This window comes from Aethalodelphis obliquidens, unplaced genomic scaffold, assembly GCF_003676395.1.
Source record: "Aethalodelphis obliquidens isolate GAN/ISIS:26980383/991018 unplaced genomic scaffold, ASM367639v1 scaffold28, whole genome shotgun sequence".
Lineage (NCBI taxonomy): Eukaryota > Metazoa > Chordata > Mammalia > Artiodactyla > Delphinidae > Aethalodelphis > Aethalodelphis obliquidens.
Genome location: NW_020837972.1, coordinates 9,812,227 through 9,831,295, shown reverse-complemented (window position 1 = coordinate 9,831,295; position 19,069 = coordinate 9,812,227).

The window sequence follows — 19,069 nt, the reverse complement described above, 5'->3', positions numbered from 1 at the left end:
CCCCTCCTCCCCTCCCCCTCCTCCCCTCCCCCTCCCCTCCCCCTCCCCCTCCTCCCCTCCCCCTTCTCCTTGTCTTCCCCTTCCTGCTCCTCCTCCCCCTCCCCCACTCTTTCGCCCATCTCTCCCTCAACCTCTTGCCCTTCTCCTCCCTCTCCTCCCCCAGCCTCCAGCTCCTTTCCCACCTCCTCCCTCCTTCTGCCAATTCCCCTTACAGCAGTGAGCATGTGAGGACCTTGGCCCTCCAAGGGGCTCTGTTATCCTGGCAAAACTTTTCCCAGCAAGCCCTTAATCCGTTTCCTCCCACTAACCCGGAGAAGGCAGAACTAGCAGCAGCCAGGGTCGGCAAGGTCTGTGGGCCAGACCTCGGGCTCCTCTCCCCTCCCCCCTCTCCCCTCCCCCCCTTACAGGGATGCTGGAGGAGGGAGGGGGGCTGGGAAGGCTGGAGGGGAGGACCCCTGGGTCTCTGCTCTCCTGGTCTAACCCCCTGCACATGGAACAAGAGGTCAAACAGAGAGGACGAGCCACTTCTCCATGTCCTCCCGTGCATGCTGGTGGTAGGGTCAGGATTTGAACCCATGGCCCAAGGGTCTACTGCTCAGACAATTATGCAAACTCCACACTAATAGTCATTGTTGTTATTATGATTATTTTCTCATCCTCAACGTTTCGCACGAATTGTCCAGAACCGTGTGCCCAGCCCCGAGCTAAAGAATTTATGAGCATCGCCTCATGTAATCCTCCAAGGCGGATTTACCGAGGCACTTCTGAAGCCGAATCTTCAGGGCTTCTTACTTGCACGGGCTCCTTTTAAAAAAAATATTCACTTCTGTAGGTAACTTTTTATTCATAATTAAATTTTTTCTTAATTAGATCCTCCAAAATTGTATAAGTTTCAGGCTCCTCCAAACTTGGATCCACCCTGGAAGGGGTACTCTTTTTATGCCCATTCTGCAGAAGAGCGCTACGGGGCTCAGAGAAGGTTCTTCATATGCCCAAGGGCACACAGCCTGGAAGAGGCAGGGTGGGAACTTGACTCCAGAGTCGCTGCCCTTGGCCACCACATCATGCAGGCTTCCTGTGGAAAAGAAAAGTTCCCATCCCATCCAGCCTCCAAATCTTCTGCCCCTCCAATGACAGGGCTGGTGGCACCAGGGCACTCGGTGGAATCACCCGGGCATTATAGGGTAGATGTAAGTTCGAGAAGCAAGGAACAAGCAGGAGAAAATGGTGGCTTGGGTGGAAAGACACGGTGCCCTGGACAGGAAGTTTGTGTGGACAGCTGTCACGTTCCAAGAAAGATGAGGTCAAAGCTGCAGAAGAAGGTGGAATAGGAGGTCCTACCCTCTTGGAATTTTCCAGCCACAAGTTATTATGTTTCTTTTCGTAAGATGTTTTAAGCAAAGAGAATGAGTTCTAAATGAAAGAGTTTGGGAGTGAATTCATGAATGAGAGTCCACACCGTCCGCTGCTACATCCCTAGTCAAGCCACCAACACAACCATCTCCTAATTAACTTGCCTCCCTGCTTCTGCCTTTGCCACTCTCTTCGTCCAATAGCATGGAAGCCACCATGCAATTCCCTGCTCAAGGTCTTCCAATGGCTTCCCATCTCAATCAGAAAATATCAACAATTAGAGTGGTTTCACACATACACCCCCACATTACCTCTCTGACCTCACCTCCCACTCACTTTCCCCTTGCTCACTCACTCCAACAATGCAGCCCCCTCTATATTCTTCAAACTCTCCAAGTATAGTCCTACCTCAGGGACTTTGCACGGGCTCTTCCATCTTCTTGGCACACTCCTTCTCCACATAAGCACATGGTTTGCTCCTTCATCAAATGTCAATATACAGGGGACTTCCCCGGTGGTCCAGCGGTAAAGAATCCACCTTCCAATGCAGGGGATGCGGGTTCGATCCCTGGTCGGGGAACTAAGATCCTACATGCTGCGGGACAACTGAGCCCACGCACCACAACTACTGAGCTTACGCGCCTCAACGAGAGAGCCTGCATGCCACAAACTACAGAGCCCACATGCCCTGGAGCCCACGCGCCACAACTAGAGGGAGAAAACCCGTACGCCACAACTAGAGAGAAGCCCACACGGCGCAACGAAGAGCCCAGGCACCGCAACAAAAAAGATCCTGCATGCCTCAACGAAGATCCTGTGTGCCACAACTAAGACCCAACGCAGCCAAAAAAATAAAGAAAAAAATGTCAATATATAATATTGCAACCCTGCACCCACCGTCTCTTATCCTGTCCCTGATTTGTTTTTCTCCTTGACATTTACCACCATAACACGTTACACATTTTATTTATTTATCTTGTTCATTATCTGTCTCCTTCCCTAGAGCGTCAGTTCCATGAAAGCAGAGATTTTTGTCGGTCTTGACCGCTATCTTCCCAGCATCCAGACACTGGTGTCAGACACTGGCAGACCCGTTGAGTGACGTGGCATCTTCCTGCCTGCGATAAATACTCTGAGCAGAGAAAGTGTGGTCTGGGGGGAACTTTCAGGGTGTCCGGAGCCGAGCATCTCTATGAATGACGCCTGGGAAAGGGAATCTATACAAACGGCTCACGGAGCAGAGCGCGAGGCAGGAATGCAGAGATCAGCGTGCGCTGCTTGTGACACTGCTGGTCAGCCCCTCCACCTGTCCTTTCTGGGGCTGCCTCCTCGACGAAGTAGAGAAGGGCTTTTCTTCTTTTCCTTTCCTCCAAAGTCAATCTTTATATTGATTCCTCCACCTCTGGCCGCAGTCAACAGGCATTGAGAGGGGCTGAGCGTGTTGGTTTTACTTAAGAGCCAGCATAGCCTCCAGCTGCCCCATCAGGCTGCAGGGACCCTGGCTGTTTGGCACAGACACCCCTGGGGCTCTGGAGAGACACAAGCCAGCACCCAGTCGTGGGCAGGCTGGGTCAGTCATTTATGTCCTAAGGATTGTCTGGGCACCACGTGTGTGCCAGGCTTGATGCCTAAGTTTGAATCACTGGGTGATTCATTCAGCTAACATTTAGTGAGCACCTACTATGCCAGCACTGTTCTAGGTCCTGGCATACAGCTGTGAGCCACAGAGATGAAGATCCCCTTTCCTTGAGAGTGTGGAGGAAAGAGGACCCTCCTACACTGTTGGTGGGAATGTAAATTGGTGCAGCCGCTATGGAGAACAGTATAGAGGTTCCTCAAAAAAATTTAAAAGACAGCTACCATATGACCCAGTAACCCTACTCCTGTGTGTATATCTGGAAAAGATGAAAACTCGAGTTTGAAAAGATACATGGACCCCAATGTTCATAGCAGCACTATTTACAATAGCCAAGACATGGAAACAACCCAAGTGCCCATCAACAGACTATCGGTTTTAGAAGATGTGAAATACACACACACACACACACACACACACACACACACACACACACACAATGGACTATTACTCAGCCATGAAAAAGAATGAAATATTGTCTTTTGCAGCAACATGGATGGACCTAGAGAATATCATACTAAGTGAAGTAAGTCAGATAAAGACAAATATTATATGATACCTCTTATATATGGAATCTAAAAATAATACAAATAAATCTATATACAAAACAGAAACAGACTCACAGACTTAGAAAACAAACATATGGTTACCAAGGAGGAAGATGGAGGGGATAAATTAGGAGTACGGGATTAACAGTATGGGTTGCAATATTATATAGACTTTTTTTTCTTTATTAACAGATACAGGGAACTATAGTCAATGTCTTATAATAACCTATAATGGAAAATAATCTGAATATATATATTATATCTGAAAAAAATCCTCTCCTTGTAGAGCAGGAAGCAAGGGAAAAATAAGAAAACTATCTAATATGTCAGATGGTGATAAATGCTCTGGAAAAAGTAATGTGGGTGTTCACTGAAAAATTCTTTCACCTTTAGGTTTGAAACTTCATAATGAAATGTTGGAGACAGGGACTTCCCTGGTGGCACAGTGGGTAAGACTCCACGCTCGCAATGCAGGGGACCCGGGTTCGATCCCTGATCGGGGAACTAGATTCCACATGCATGCTGCAACTAAGAGTTCACATGCCACAACTAAGCAGCTCGCGTGCTGCAACTAAGGAGCCTGCCTGCTGCAACTAAGACCCAGTGCAACCAAACAAGTAAATAATTAATTAACTTTAAAAAAATGTCTCAGCTTATAAAAAAAATAAATGTTGGAGACAAAGGGGTTAATAAGACCTGTCTCACCAGGTTGATGTGAGCACCAAGCGGGATGAAGTCTGCATAGTGACCAGTCCAGAGAGGACACGATGCATGATAGCAATTATTACCATAAATAGAGATGCTGCATGGAGCACAGTGAAGTGTTTTGAAAGGAGAGTGAGAGTGTGTGAGGTCTGCAAGACCCAAGTTGGTAAATCTTTCCTACTGTTACAATTTTAATTTTTTATCTGTTTGAATTGGTAGTACTTGCACATGGTACAAAATTCCAAAGCCACAAAAGTGTATAAAGAATGAAAGCTTTGGGGCTTCTCTGGTGGCGCAGTGGTTGAGAGTCCGTCTGTCGATGCAAGGGACGCGGGTTCGTGCCCCAGTCCGGGAAGATCCCACATGCCGCGGAGCGGCTGGGCCCGTGAGCCATGGCCGCCGAGCCTGCGCGTCCGGAGCCTGTGCTCCGCAACGGGAGAGGCCACAGCAGTGAGAGGCCACCGTATCGCAAAAAAAAAAAAAAAAAAGAATGAAAGCTTTTCCTCGTTCCCTTGTTCCCCAACTACCCAATCTTGTCCCCAGAGGCAATCAACGATACCAGTTTCTTACAATTCTTTCCGGGGATACTCTCTCTATATACATAATTGCATATATATAGTTTATTTTTGTCATAATAGCATGCTATACACTGTTCTAACATTTTTTTTTACTTAATATGTCCCGGCAATACTTCCATATCAATACATATAATTCATCCTTATTCTTTTATATGACTGCATCGTACTCCATTGGATGGATAGACCATGGTTCATTTCTTTGATCCCATATTGATGGGCATGTGGGTTGTTGCCATTGTTCGTTAAACCTTTTGAATGGTACCATTGTTTTAAAGACTCTGAAACTGAATTTCGCATATCTCAATAAATCGAAGAATTAGGGGGCTTCTCTGATCAAAACCCGTAGCACATGATTAAGTCCTTGGGTTTCTTCACTCCAGCTTTTATTAAATTATCCCAATTTATCCTTTCAAATAGATGTCTTTTCTTAAGTAGTGATTTACCACAATTAAGCCCCCCAAAATTAAATTAAATGAATTACGTCTCTTACGTCGGGTGTCTGCAAGAACCAAGGTTGGGCGCAGTAATGGTCCAGATGCTATTAAAAGCAAAGGCAGTAGGATGTGCGCTGGGTTAGAAGGGAAAATTCATAGCTCCACTGATACGCCATGATAAATAATTATGAGTTATTAATTTTAAATTACATCTTTAATGTGTTGCATGATTTTAATTCCCCCTACAGTATTAATATCGGACTGGCTTTGATTAATTTAAAGCAGAACAGAAAGGTGCCAATTAAGGGAACTAGCTGGGAACTTTGAGGTGTTTATATCTGTCTCTTGATAACCCCCATGGTGGTGGGCAAGGTCATTGCTCAAGGGGAGCTAGTGATTATCCAGGAGAACACTGGGTGGGATGTGTCAAGAAGAGTGGGAGATGGATGTTAACCCTTTGAGTGCCAGGGAGGAGAAAGACAAGGATGGGAAAGCAGGGGGGCTGTACAGTGCTTTGAATGAGCCCAAAGCAGGTCAGAATAAGGCTGGGGATCCCGTGGCCACAGGGAGGTCTCCAAGGACCAGGACTCCTGAGTGCCAGGGTTTGCCATGTCACCCCAGACCAGAGCTTTGACCTCCTTCTGCCTTTATAGATCTCAAGACTTGGAAAAAGGGGGTCACACTCAGTAAATAGGAAGCCATAAATCCAAGAGTTTCCTAATTCGCTAAATGGAAACAGAGTAATGCATGGGACAGCAGCTCACCATTAGTAAATGGCATACTTAGAGACACTTTGGGGCGGCCGATGAGCAAACGTTTTATTTTACAGCTAAGCGTTCACTTTCATGTATGCGAGAAAGAAATACATAACCAGCCCACTGAATTCATGATTTCATAAATAATGTTACTTAGGTTGAGGCTACATTTAAGGCGGAGCGGGGGGAGAAAAAAGAACGATCCAAAACAGAATGAGTAATAGTTGTATTTGGCGTGGGGCTATGGCAAATAAAGAATAATAACGATGATTATGAGGGTGATACACAAGTAACTGAAGTTAGCACCATCAGATTAACGTCTTTACAGCCACACAGGACAGCCAGCCCTAGGCTTGGGGAAAGGAGATAGCACTTAATAAACACGAAGCAATGAATCAAAGGGTTTTCTACTTAGCTGAATGGTGAGAGGGTAATGCCTGGTATTAGATACTGTTAGGATATGGTACCCATGAGGATGCCCTTTTTTGGGGGCTGGGGATGGATATTATTTCACATAATAGCAAAGTGTTTAGTTGAATGTGTCCCAGCCCATCAAACTTTTGGTTTCATGAACAGTAGGTTAAGGTTGTATTTAAATTTTTTAAAAATGTGGGATTCAGAACAAAATATGATCTAAAGCATCGTTTTATGGGGTATTTGACTATGGCAAATCATAATAATTATGATGGTGATACACAAGTAACTGAGGTTGGTGAATATCAATGTCACTACAGCCCCATAGGATAGAAATCCTAGTCAGGGCTCTAAATTAATGACGCTAGATGTGAGTGAGCTGAAAAAGAAGTCACCACAAGCCACCGTGTGAATTTATGACCCCTTCTTTTCCATGACAGATCAGCCTTGACATTGCAAAGCTCTTTCCCATTTGGTACATTTGATTCTTAAAATAATTCTAGAGATGCACCGTGCCAAGGAAAGTGCCTGAGTCATGGTGGATGCCCAAGTTATGATTGTGGAGGGAGGGAAGGAGACAGGCGGAAGAGAGACCAGGACAGATTGGAGGAAAAGATAATCGCAGGAGTTCGTCCACACTAACATGATTATCCCATGCCAAGTGTCATCCCATGTAATGCTCGCGACAACCCCATAAAGCAGGCATTAGGTGTTCTCTTTGATCCTGATTCACAAAGGAGGTCACGGAGACTCAGAGAGGTGAGGCGACTTGCTTGAGGTCATCCAGCTGGGAGGCCACAGAGCCAGGTTTTATGCCTATCAATATTTTATGGTCTCAGAACCTGCACAGAGAGGTTAAGCAACCGGCCCAAGGGCACACAGACATTAAATGATGGAAAGCCAGGCAGTCCAGATCCAGAGCGTCAGCTCTCCAACACAGAACTACATGCCTTATAAAAGAGACACACAATTTACAGATGGGGAAAACTGAGACCTAGCGGGTGCTAGTCCTAAGGGCACCGACTCAGTGTAGGATTGAACCTAGGCATCGGGACTCCCTGCCCCAAGTTCTGGTCATCAAAGACGACTATGTCTACATGACTCCGTTAACACTGAGGAAGGGTCTCTTCCTGGGCGGGTCCTGCCAAGCACATAGGAGGTGCTCCCTCGTGGTCTCCTCCACCCTGGCTCTGCTCTCTCCAGACTCAGTTCCTTAGCCCGCTGGTCTCCCGTAAGCATCCCCTGGGGCCTCCCCCCACCCCACCCCCACCCCCGCTCTAGGGGCCTCTGGAAACCCAGCCTGAAGTCCCAGACTGAGGCTTCTCAGCAGAGCTGCAGAAGCGAGACAATCGCATTAGGTTCCTGGAGCGAACTTGGAAGACTCGTCACGCCCTTGAAAGACCAGGATTGGCCGCTGGACAGCAGGAGCAGCCGGAACTGGTTCCTGTTCAAAGCTCCTTCTTCCAGCGGCATTAAAGATGGGTTAAAATTCAGAAGGTTAGAGAAGGGCCACTGAAGCCAGCCCTCGTCCCAGATAAGACGGCCACGCGGGTGGGAGCTTCCCGTCAAGGGGCAGCCGGGGTCCAGAGATAACAGCAACAGCTGCAGTAACAATAATCGTGAGCGCCTACCAGGGGCCAGTTCTGTGCTAAATGCTTTCGGTCATCTCGTTTTAACTCTCACGGTTCCCAAATGAGGAAACCAAGACACAGAGAGATCAGCTAACCAACCCAAGGCAACCCAGCCAGTTTCAGGGCTAAACACAGACTCTGCCTTATGTCTGACACATTTCGTGTTTTCACTAGCCTGTCCCCCAACTGTAACGAGTTAATTGTCTGAACAATTTGTTAAGTTCCTGTCTTTCCTGCTGTCCCATAAGATCAAGGCCAAGGTTCCTGTCTGTTTCTCTCCCACCATATCTCCAGAGTCAAGCAGAGTACCTGGCGTTGAATGGGTGCACAATACATTTTTGTTGAATAAATTTTGGAAAGAGGGAGGGAGGGAGGGAGGGAGGAAACATATCCCAGGCTCCCCCAAGAATGCTTGACCTCAAATCTCTGCTTGTGCCCTCTGGAGGAAAGAGGACCCCAGGAGGAGGGGAGATGCTGAAGAAGGGGGAAGTGTGGATACGTATAAGGACCTTCACACTGTGCAGTGTGTGACCGCTGAGCCCTGGACCCAGAATGCAGAGACTCCAAGCTCTAGTCCCCAGTCTGTGCTTAACTAGCCATATGACCCCCAGTCAGGTCAGTTTATTCATTAAAAGTGGTCCTCAGTTTTCCCCACGTCCCTGCCTCCCGGGACTGTTCTGAGGATGAGAATGGAATATGTGCTACTCACGCCCAGACTGACCGATGAGAGCATTAGGCTCCCCTTCCAGCTGGCAAAGCAGAGATAATAAAAGGAGGACAGTTTCCTGCAGCTTGGAGATGGGCTGCCCAATAGGGTGGGTGTGAGGGGCACAGCTGGGCAGCTGTGTGGTTGAATCTTAGCTCTGGGGTTTGTGTGCTGTGTGACCTTGAGCGACTGACTCCCTCTCTCTGGGTCTCAGTCTCCAAGCTATGACTTGTGGATAATGATAGGAGCACCTACCTTACAGGGTATAATGATGATTAAATGAGATGGCGTTCGTGGCGTGTTTAGTGCAGTGCCTGGCCGTGGTCAGCACTAACCGTACATTCACTGCTCTCTCTAATAATACTATGTTTTAGAAGGAGCAGCCTGGCAGCCATGCCGAGGGCTGTGGCAGTAAGGAGGGCTTCCTGGAGGAGGTGGTGTTTAGAGGAACAGTCAAGTGAGTTTGATTCTGAGGCTTAAATACAAGCCTCAAAGTCAGAATGGAAAAGATACATTTGAGGGGAGCAGGAGAACCCTTATATTTCAGGGTCTCATATAGGGCAGGAACTATGTATAAATTTAAACTTTAAATTGTATTTTTTTCATCTCAGAAGAGGCAATGCACCTCCCTGTGTATCGGCTATCAATGACCACAATAATGCTGCGTAACAAACCGTCACAAAACCTCAGTGTGGTGGCCAGTATCCAGGCAGCTCTGCTAATCCTGACTGGGCTCATCTACACATCTGGGCCTCAGCTGGCTGTCAGCTGATCTGGGAATAAATAGTGACTCAGCTGTGCCCCACACGGCTCTCATCCTCCAGCAAGTTAGCCAGGGCCTGTCCAAAATCAGGGTGAGCCCAATCGGGCTAGTGATTCTTAGGGCTCTGCTTGTGTCATATTTACTAACATCCCATTAGCCAAACAAGTTGTGTGAATGAACCCAGAATCACAGTGGACGAGGACTACAAAATCACACGGCAGAAGGTGTGAATGGGGGGAGGGATGAACGCAGAGGGGCCAGTTTTGTCATCTACTGCACCATGGTTCAACAGTCAACAAGTGTAAAATGTGTGTCGTAAAAATCTCCCTTCTACTTCCGACTCATGGCAACCACTATTATTGGTCTCTTCTGTATCCATCCATCCGGAGATATGTTCTGATCTTACAACATCTTTAATCATTTTTATGCCTCAGTTTCCCCAACTCATTCCTCACCATCCTTCTAAATTCAGCACCTGCCGATGGTGTAGAGGCTGTGATGTCAGTGCCACTTCGGATGGCTTCTGTGATGTCTCTACCACCTGCCGCCAGTGTGACCTTGGGCACGTCATTTCCACTCTCTGAGCCTTATTTTCCTCCTCTGTGAAATGGGAATGATAGTGTGTCCCTTGCAGGGGTTATTATGAAGCACAAACCCCATACATGCGAGGGTTGGATACGGTAATTGCTAAATGCTTTGTCGTTATTATTATTGTTATAGCTGTTGTTGTTAGCTCAGGAAGGCATGATTTGCTCCAGTGGTCTCAAGGCCTCTGGGATTCCTAATGGGAAAGGACTTTCCTTCCCACGTCTGGGCCCTGGGAGCCAGCTGACCATCTGCCAGGAGGGCTTTCTGTTTGACAAGCTCTTATAATCTTTGCTGTGATCACGACTCCCTTCCCAGTCTGGGCTCTCCTCTGGGACCTTGCCGCCTCTTAGGCTAAGCCTCTGCTGAACCTCTGAAGATCTGAGCACCTGACCCGCGTTTCAATACTCCCAGCCTGTCCCTGAGCTTGTGTACTTCCTGGATATCTGCTCCAGAAAAGCTGCTGCACACTCTGTCCTTCCAGAAGCCCCCGCCTCCCCAGCACTAGAAACGTTGATTCATCCCGGTCTTTCCCTCAATAAATATTTATTGAATCCTCCACTCTCTGCCAGGCCCCGTAGCAATTGTCAGTAACATCTGACTGTTGTTTCTGAGTCTCCCGTGTTGTCAGGGCTTCTTGAGAAGGAAGTTGAAATGCTTGGCCCAAAACAGGGTAATTAGACCCAATTTGTGGTTCAACAATCCATGAGTTTCCAAGAGTTTGTCTGAAGTCTCTGTCTTAGGGAACACTAGGCAGGTTCTCTCGAAGCAGACCTGTGATGGGGCTTCATAAGGAGCCAGTGATTGACTGAGAAAGCTCTCAGGTGAAACCTCGAGGGGACTGGGGGAGGAAGGACAGGGCAGGGGGAGATGCCAAGCAAAGGTGTGACGTCTAGTCCCAACCTGATAACCAGGGGAGCTCTGGATCGTAAATTGCACCGCAGAGTCTGTCCCACCTTGAGGCAAGGGGATGGGGCTTTCGTACCCACGTGAGTCAGTCGTTTGCTACAGGCTACCCCGGCTGTCTTGGGGAGGCTGACGTGATTCCAAGGCACTTCCGGGAAGGCAGCTCCAATCATCCGGGGCAATCCTCCCGGGAAAGCTGCAGGAGTGAATGCAGAGCCGGAGCAGCTGCAGCAGCTGAGGGATGGGCACACTGAACCGTAAACGAAGTCCCGTGGAAATGGACAGGGCCCCTCTCTGCCCCTCGGGATGAGATCAAGGCCGGGGAATGGGGGCGGGGGGGACACCCTGCCTGGGCTCTTTCCCCTGTCCTTTCCTGTTCAGGTTTTTGCATCATGTCCCTGCCCCAGGCTCCACTTCTAGGGGCCCCGACCCAGGAAGATCCTCAAAGCAACCCTACATCGTTGGTACCGTGACACTCCCCTTGACAGATGAGCAGCGAGGCTGCGTGCCCAGGGACGTGCACGGCACAGGTGACCGAGCAGGATTTGGCCCTGGTGTGTCTTAGGAACACGCTCAGGCATGGCTGGTCTCTGTGGAAGCCCATTGCAGCTGAACACCTGCCCGGGAGGTGGCAGACACGTGGGCGCTCCAATGGGGGTTGGGTGGACCCGGGTCACAGAGCCCTTCTCCAGCGAGGACACAGGACTTGCCCTTTGGGATGAGGCCGCTGGGCAAACAGGGAAACAAGAGATGGGGTGGGGGGCAGGGGAAGAAGGAGGACAGCTGCTGTGTCCATCAGGAAGGGGGGCAGTGGACCACCCATGCTCCAGATGGGCCAGGGTCCCAGGTGGCCGAGTTACCCAGCCCTGAGTCAGACAGGGCCAGCTTCCCCCTCCACTTCAGGGGCACTCGGCGTTCCAGCAGTAACTGAGGACATTGAGACCTGCCCTCGTCCGAGCTCGGGGCCGCTGCTGCTGAGATGGCGTAGCTGAGCCAAGGACGTCTGAAAATGGCCAAGAAAGCCCCACATACGATCAGAGGCTGCCGGCTTTAAAGGTCACATCCAGAAAGAAAGGCTTTCCTGCATGGCCTCATCTCCCAAACACGGATGTTCCGGACTTGAAGAAGGAACGCCAGAGGCCATTCTGTCTATACCTGCCTCTCAATAGGGTCTGTGTCCCCAAACCGTGCATTAGGGGGCAGGCTTTGCCGACATTTACTCACCGCCCCTCCCAGACAAAGAATCCAGTCCTGGCTTGCTCTGCGGACTGGCAGATCGGTCCACCTCATCACACTGTCTCCCAGCATCTGAACACATCGGGTAATGGTTCTTCTTCTCCTTGCCTGGGTATGTAATAAGGGAGATGTCAGCTCATTCATTCCATGCAAATGAATTGAGCACCTACTGTGTGCCAGGCTCTGTGGGATACAGCGATGCATAAGGCGGACAGTTTAAGTGTGGGTGGAGGGATACAAACCACAAATAGTAAACACACAGCTAATGCGTGTCAGGCAGCTGATAACAGGATTAACCCTGAGAGGCAGGGCACTTAATTAACTTTGGGGAGGAGAGGGGAAGGGAAGACAAGGTTCTTAAAGGGACAGGCCAATGGATCTCACCCCGGTCGGTGATCAGTCAGGACTCAACCAAGGGCGCATAATCTCTCGTTCAACAAGTATTCATCGAGCATCTACTGTGTGCCCAGCACCGTGCTAAGCACTGAGCAGACAGGGATGAGTGAAACAGACAAAGATCCCTGCCCACATGGAGCTGGCACTCTTGTGGGGGAGATAGAAAACTGCTACAAATAAGTGCATATTATTAATAACAGTAGCTGACATGTATTAAGGCTTCACCTGCGCCAGGAAGTGTTAGGTGCGGACACACAGGAGGTTGCAAAACAGGAAGGACCTAAGCCAGCAACTAAATGTACAAGTTCCATGTGTCAGGGGAGATATCGGGCTGAGAGGGCATAGTAAGCCTCAGGCATCTCCTCTGGAAAATGGGGACAGCAGTGGAACCTCTCCCCTGTGATAAGAATTAACCTGATATAATATGTGGAAAATGCTCAGAACAGTACCAGGGCCTTGTAAGAACTGGGTCACTCTAAGCTAGCATTATTATTTAAAATCAAGGCACTCAGTTCTGCCCTGGCAAGCCTCACGAGCTCCATTTCCTCATGAGGAATGCCCCCTCCTCGTGCCTTCACATCTTCCTTCACACCCCAGAGCATCCCAGAGGCCGTTTCCATAGCAACTGTGGAGCACCCCACCCCCACACTAACTTCACAGGCCACCAGTAGCCCACACCCACAACACCTGGCAAGACTGGGTTAACCACAAGCATTCCCATCAGTGTGTTCTCACCATCCTCACAATAGCTCAGGGCAGTTGGGTAGACTGTGCCCATTTTCTAGATGAGGAAACTGAGGCTCTCCTAGAGGGAATTAGTAATGGAACTAGACCTTGAACCTCCAAGGAAAGTCAAGAATTCTCAGCCTCGTGACCTTTGTTCTTGCTCCATCTTCTCTGTCTAGAAGGCTTTTTCTTCCAGTCTTCACAGCTAGCTCCATCTCACCCTCCAGGTTCAAATGTCACCCCTTCCAAGAGAATCCTTCCCTGACAACCCCTAAACCAGCAACTTTCATGGACTTCTGCTTAATCACACTCGTAGCATCAATGACTCTGAAACAGTCTATCTCTCCCTACAACTAGAATATCATTTCAATGAGGGCAGCAAACTTCCCCGTCCTAGTCCTGTCCAGGCATCTACTATTGAATAGAGTTCAATAAATAGTTGTTGAATGAATGAATGAGATCAGGGGATATGAACTTGACACTTCCTCCCTTTCTCCTTAAAATAGCAAATACCTAGCTGCAATCAGCATGGGGAGTGCCAGTTTTGGTCATCTATTGTTGCGTACCAAACATCTATTGGTTAAATGCAGTGGCCTGAAACAATGACAGCATTTATTTGGCTCACGAATCTGCAGTTTGAGGACAGCTCATCTCCGTTGCATTCTGCATCAGCTAGAAGACTTGAAGGCTGGGGCTGGAATCCTCTGAAGGGTGCTGCCTTAGTCTATCGGGGCTGCTGTAACAGAATACCATAGATTGGGTAGTTCATAAACAATAGAAATTTATTTCTCACAGTTCTGGAGGCTAGGAAATCCAAAATCTGCTGGGAATCAGATTTCCTAATTCCTAATTCATAAATGGCTATCTTCTCAATCTAACCTCACATGGCAGAGGGGGAAGGGACCTCTCTTGGGTTCTCTTATAAGGGCACTAATCCCATTCATGAGGGATCCACCCTCATGACCTAATCACATCCCGCAGGCCCCACCTCCAAATACCATCACCTTGGGAGTGGGTTTCAACATATGAATTTGGGGAGGACACAAATATTCAATCCATGGCACGTGGCTCACTCACCTGTCTGGAGGTTGATGCTGGCTGTTGGCTTGGGTTGCTAGCCAGAACACCTATACATGGCCTCTCAGTGTAGCCTGGGCTTCCTTACAACATGGCTTCTGGGTTCCCAGGGTGAGTGTCCTGAGAGAGAGAGTCAAGTGGAAACCATATATGATGTAGCCTTGGAAATCATACAGTGTCATTTTGGTCTCATTCTATCTGTTGAAGCTAACACAAGGTCACACGGGTTGAAGGGCAGGAAAATAGACTCCATTTCTTGCTTGGGCGGTGGTGAGGTTCTCTGTGATAAGTGGGAACATGTGGGGTCAGAAATATGGCCGTGGTCATTTTTGGAAAATACACAGCACCCATCAGAGAAGGTTCCAGAAGGAGGTTAAGGCAGAGGGGTTTACAGTCTAGGGGACAGGGTTGGTTGGTAGTAGCGGGTCCTGCTCACTAATGTCCCCTCTTGAATGTCCTCTCCCTAACACCTCCCCCCCATCTCTTTCTGGGACACTCTATGACACAGCAGCCTCAGACCCTTCTTGCCTTTCTTAGGGAGGACAGCATTCTCTGACTCAAAATAACACTCCAAGTTCAAGTCAGCTCAATTCTCTTCTGGCCTGTTTTTGTTCACAGGGAGAAAGAATAGTGGTCATTACTTCTAAGCAGGATGGGAAAAGATGCTCGTTGACTAAAGACTCTACCCCTTGCCAGTTCCAGTGTCCCCCATGCCCAGAGACACTTCCCAGCCGTTGCCTGATCCAACTAAGATTTAGACTTGATCTGTCTTCCACCCCCTTCTTGCCAAGACATAAATACCTGAGTCCCTCTCGGACATCTCTTAGGTATCTGGTTCTGAGACTCTTTAGGTTGCAAATGGCAAAAACACAGCTCAAACTCTCATAAATAATAAAAAGGGAGAGCATTTAGTGACTCATCTAACCGAAAAGCCAGATGAAGCCAGGCAGTTGAGAGGGCTGCCTCCAGGGCTCAGATAGTGTCAAGGACTCATCTCTTTCCCCTCAGTAGACTTCATTCTCAGGCTCAACCAGCCTAGCCCTGCACTTCCAGGTTTATATCCTCTTACGAGCTTCAAATCCAGTCAAAATCTCCTGGCAAGTCCAACAAAGTTCAGGGACTGCATCTCATTGGCCTAGCCCAGGTCACGTGGTTGTCTTTGAGCCAATCAATGATCTGGGGATGGAATGCTTTAACTGGTCAAACCTGGGGCACGTGACCAATCACAGAGACCAGGAGGGTGAGCCCCATTCAAGACATGTGACCTGAGCATGGGGGAGAGGAGAGTTCCAAAAGGGAAGGTCAAGCAAGATGCTATTTCTTTAGGGCAAGACAGATGCACACAAGTGGAGGTGACATTTTGTGCTGTGATGGATGAAAGGGGGCAGACTGACACAGCCTCTCTTATCAAGGATTTTACCCTTTGATTGGAGTCAAAAAATGCTCAGGAAACAATTCAGGGGCAGGGGAGAAAAGAGAATGGGCAGAGTTAAAGAGATATGCGTTAAAACTATACATCTGAAATGAGATAGTTCACAAGTAGCGCTCAGGGCTGAGATCACTGCCGTCCAAATAGAAAGATGTGAACCACATATGTTATTCTGAATTTTCTACTGGCCTTATTAAAAAGAAAAAGTATAAAGAAACAGCTGAAATTAATTTTGAAAATATATTTTATTCAACCCAGTATGTCTAGGATATTATTTCAACATACAATCAATTAAAAAGAATTAACGAGATATTTTACATTTTTTTGCACTAAGTCTTTGAAGCCCACTGTGTGTTTTACACTTAGGGCACATCTCAATTTGGATACACCACGTGTCAGGTGCTACGTAGCCACGTGTGGTTGGTGGCCACCGTGCTGGGCATCCAGCTCTAGACCCTTGCTACTCAAAGGGTGGTCTGCAGGCCTGGGGAGCTAGAAATGCAGAGTCTCGGGCTCCACCACAGACCTCCCGAAACTGAGTCTGCATTTAACCCTGTTTATCCCACTGATTCCTATGCAACGTTAAATTTGAGACATGCTGATCTAAACCAGCGCTGTCCAAAAGAGCTTTCTGCAATGATGAAAGTGTTTTATATCTGTGCTGCCTGACGTGGTGGCCACAAGCCTCATGTGGGTACTGAGTACTCAAAATGTGACTGTACAACAGGGAACCAAATTTTTCATTTTATTTCATTTTAATTTAAACGGTCACAATGGTTATCTATTGTATAGCGCCGGCTTAAATCAATATAAGTGTTCCAAAATCTTAGCCATTATTATTATTGTTGTTGTTGTTGTTGTTACTTGGCCAAGGGGAAGGAAGGAATAAAATAAAAGTATATTCAGCAACATGGGCTCATTGTTTTTGGGGTAGGTATGTAATTATCCTCATCTGGCAGATTTGGAAAGTGAGGTTCGGGACATAGTAAATAGTAATGATCATGCTGACATACATCATTGATCAAGCCCACCTGTATGTCAGGAACTCTATATACTTGGTTTGTAACCCCTGAACCAATGTGTAGATACTATTACACCTACCATTTTACAAATAGGGAGGTTTGGGAGGCTCAGAGAGGTGAGGTGACTTGTTCAGGGTCACACAGCATTGGGGTGGTCCCAGGCCTGTCTGTCTCCCCAGCTGGGGTTTCTCCCAAGGCAGAATCCATGATGTACTCCGAGTAGTTGGGGGGTCTTAGCCACGCTTGAGGGGATCTGCAGTCTGAGACACACAGTGGATACGCTCTGTCTGGAAATGCTGCTCAGAAGTTGCGGGGGGCACCACAATGACCTCCGGAGGCCCCTCGCTGCCCTCCAGTGGGGCAGTGGCAGATGCCAGGCAAACACTGCAGCCCGCATGAACCTCCAGTCACTGTCTGGAGCAGTGCTGAGTCAGCCCAGGCTGCGGGCAGCAGGCACCAGGGAACGTGAGCTGCTTCCTGAGTAGCCATGCGGGAGGCTATGGCCAGCGAGGTCCAAGGAAGCTGGCCGTCCGTCTCAGCCTCTGCTGTTTGCTTGTATTTAACGCCTCGCTCCATTTCCAAGCGAGCGTGGGTGCTGTGTGTTTGTTTGTCTAGCGACAGAAGGCAGCCTCACGGGGAAAGCCACCCCCTCCCTCCCCAGCGCCCCTCCATGCTCACACACCCCCGCCTAATGCTGCGTGGCGGGAACAGGCAGATGATTAAAAAGTGGGCTGAGAGCATCCAGAAATGGCAGCCCCTCCTGCCGTTGCCTTCCCCAAAGGGGCTCATCTAGACACGTGAGCCCCTCCAAAATGTAAAAGACCAGGCCATCCCCACATGGTGATGGGAGCCTGAGCTGGGAACTTGGAGATTATGGGTTCTAATTCCCAACAGGTGGAGAAATAATAATGATAACAACAATGAAAATAGCAGGTACCATGAGTGGACATTCACTAGACACCACACACTTCTACATTAATCCATACAGTAGCCCTTTAAGCAGGCTCTGCTATTATCCCCACTCCACAGAGAAGCAACAGAGCCTCAGAAAGGTATTTGGCCAAGGTCACACAGCAAGGATGTGATAAAGGCAGGATTTGAATGCGGGTCTGCCTGGAAACCAGGAAGCCGATTAGAACTGTGATGTATAGGGGAAAGTGTGGGTTTGGGAGTTTGAGCTCCAGTTCTGCAATGTCTGTATTGTGTGCCCTTGGGAATCTAAGTGGCTTGACCTTCTGAGCCTCGGATTCCTCATCTGTACAGTGGGCTCAATAAGGCCAAAGGTACATGAAGAGTGGGAGAATTAAATGAGATGAGACACACAATGTTCAGGAAGGAATCGGCGGGGGAAGGAATGTCTGTCACAAATGGAGCACAGTGCTGGTATACAATAAGCACTTAATAAATGGTGTGAGTCCACACCATAGAAGGAGAGGTCCCTTCCCTTTTAAACCTCTGGGACCCACCGCCTGGAGCAACAAGGTTCCTATCCACAGGGAGAACTAAGCGTTTTACTCACATTATCTCATTTAATCCTAACCACAACCCTCTGTGATTAACCCCATTTGATAGACCTGAAAACTGAGGCTTCAGAAAGTTTGATCATCTGATGGGGGGCTCAAAGCTGCTAAGCATTTGAGCTAGGAAAGCAGTCAGGCTCCAGCAGAGCCACAGTGCCAACCAAATGCCCTGTGGCAGACCAGAGCCAGGCCTCCAGCCGGGGCCGTCTCCAGGGCGAGCTCCGAGGGTAGTAACTGTGATGTCTGCCCCTCACAGATGGAAAGCCAGAGGGGAGCTGGTACAGACTCACACACAGCTGCTGCTGCTGCTGCTGCAACGTCCTTGCCCCACTGCTGCAGACGGCCATCACCATGGCAACCGTCAAAGGCCAGCTGGCCTCAGGTGTGAGGAGGGGCTATGGCACCTTGAGCCCTGGCCCTGGGGCCCTCTGACCACTCTTGATGATGTGTCCAGTGTGGCGGCCTCCGGAAGTCACCAACTCTGATGGCTGGGTGGAGGGAGAGTCCCCGGAAAGAGACCCCACTGACCACACCCCACCCCCTGCATCCAGGGTCGTCCTCCAGCCCCAAGGATGCTGCTGCCCTGAGAATCTGGGGTTCTTGTCCTGAGAAGGGCCGAAGGTCCCGGCTCTGTGGGCAGGGGCAGCTT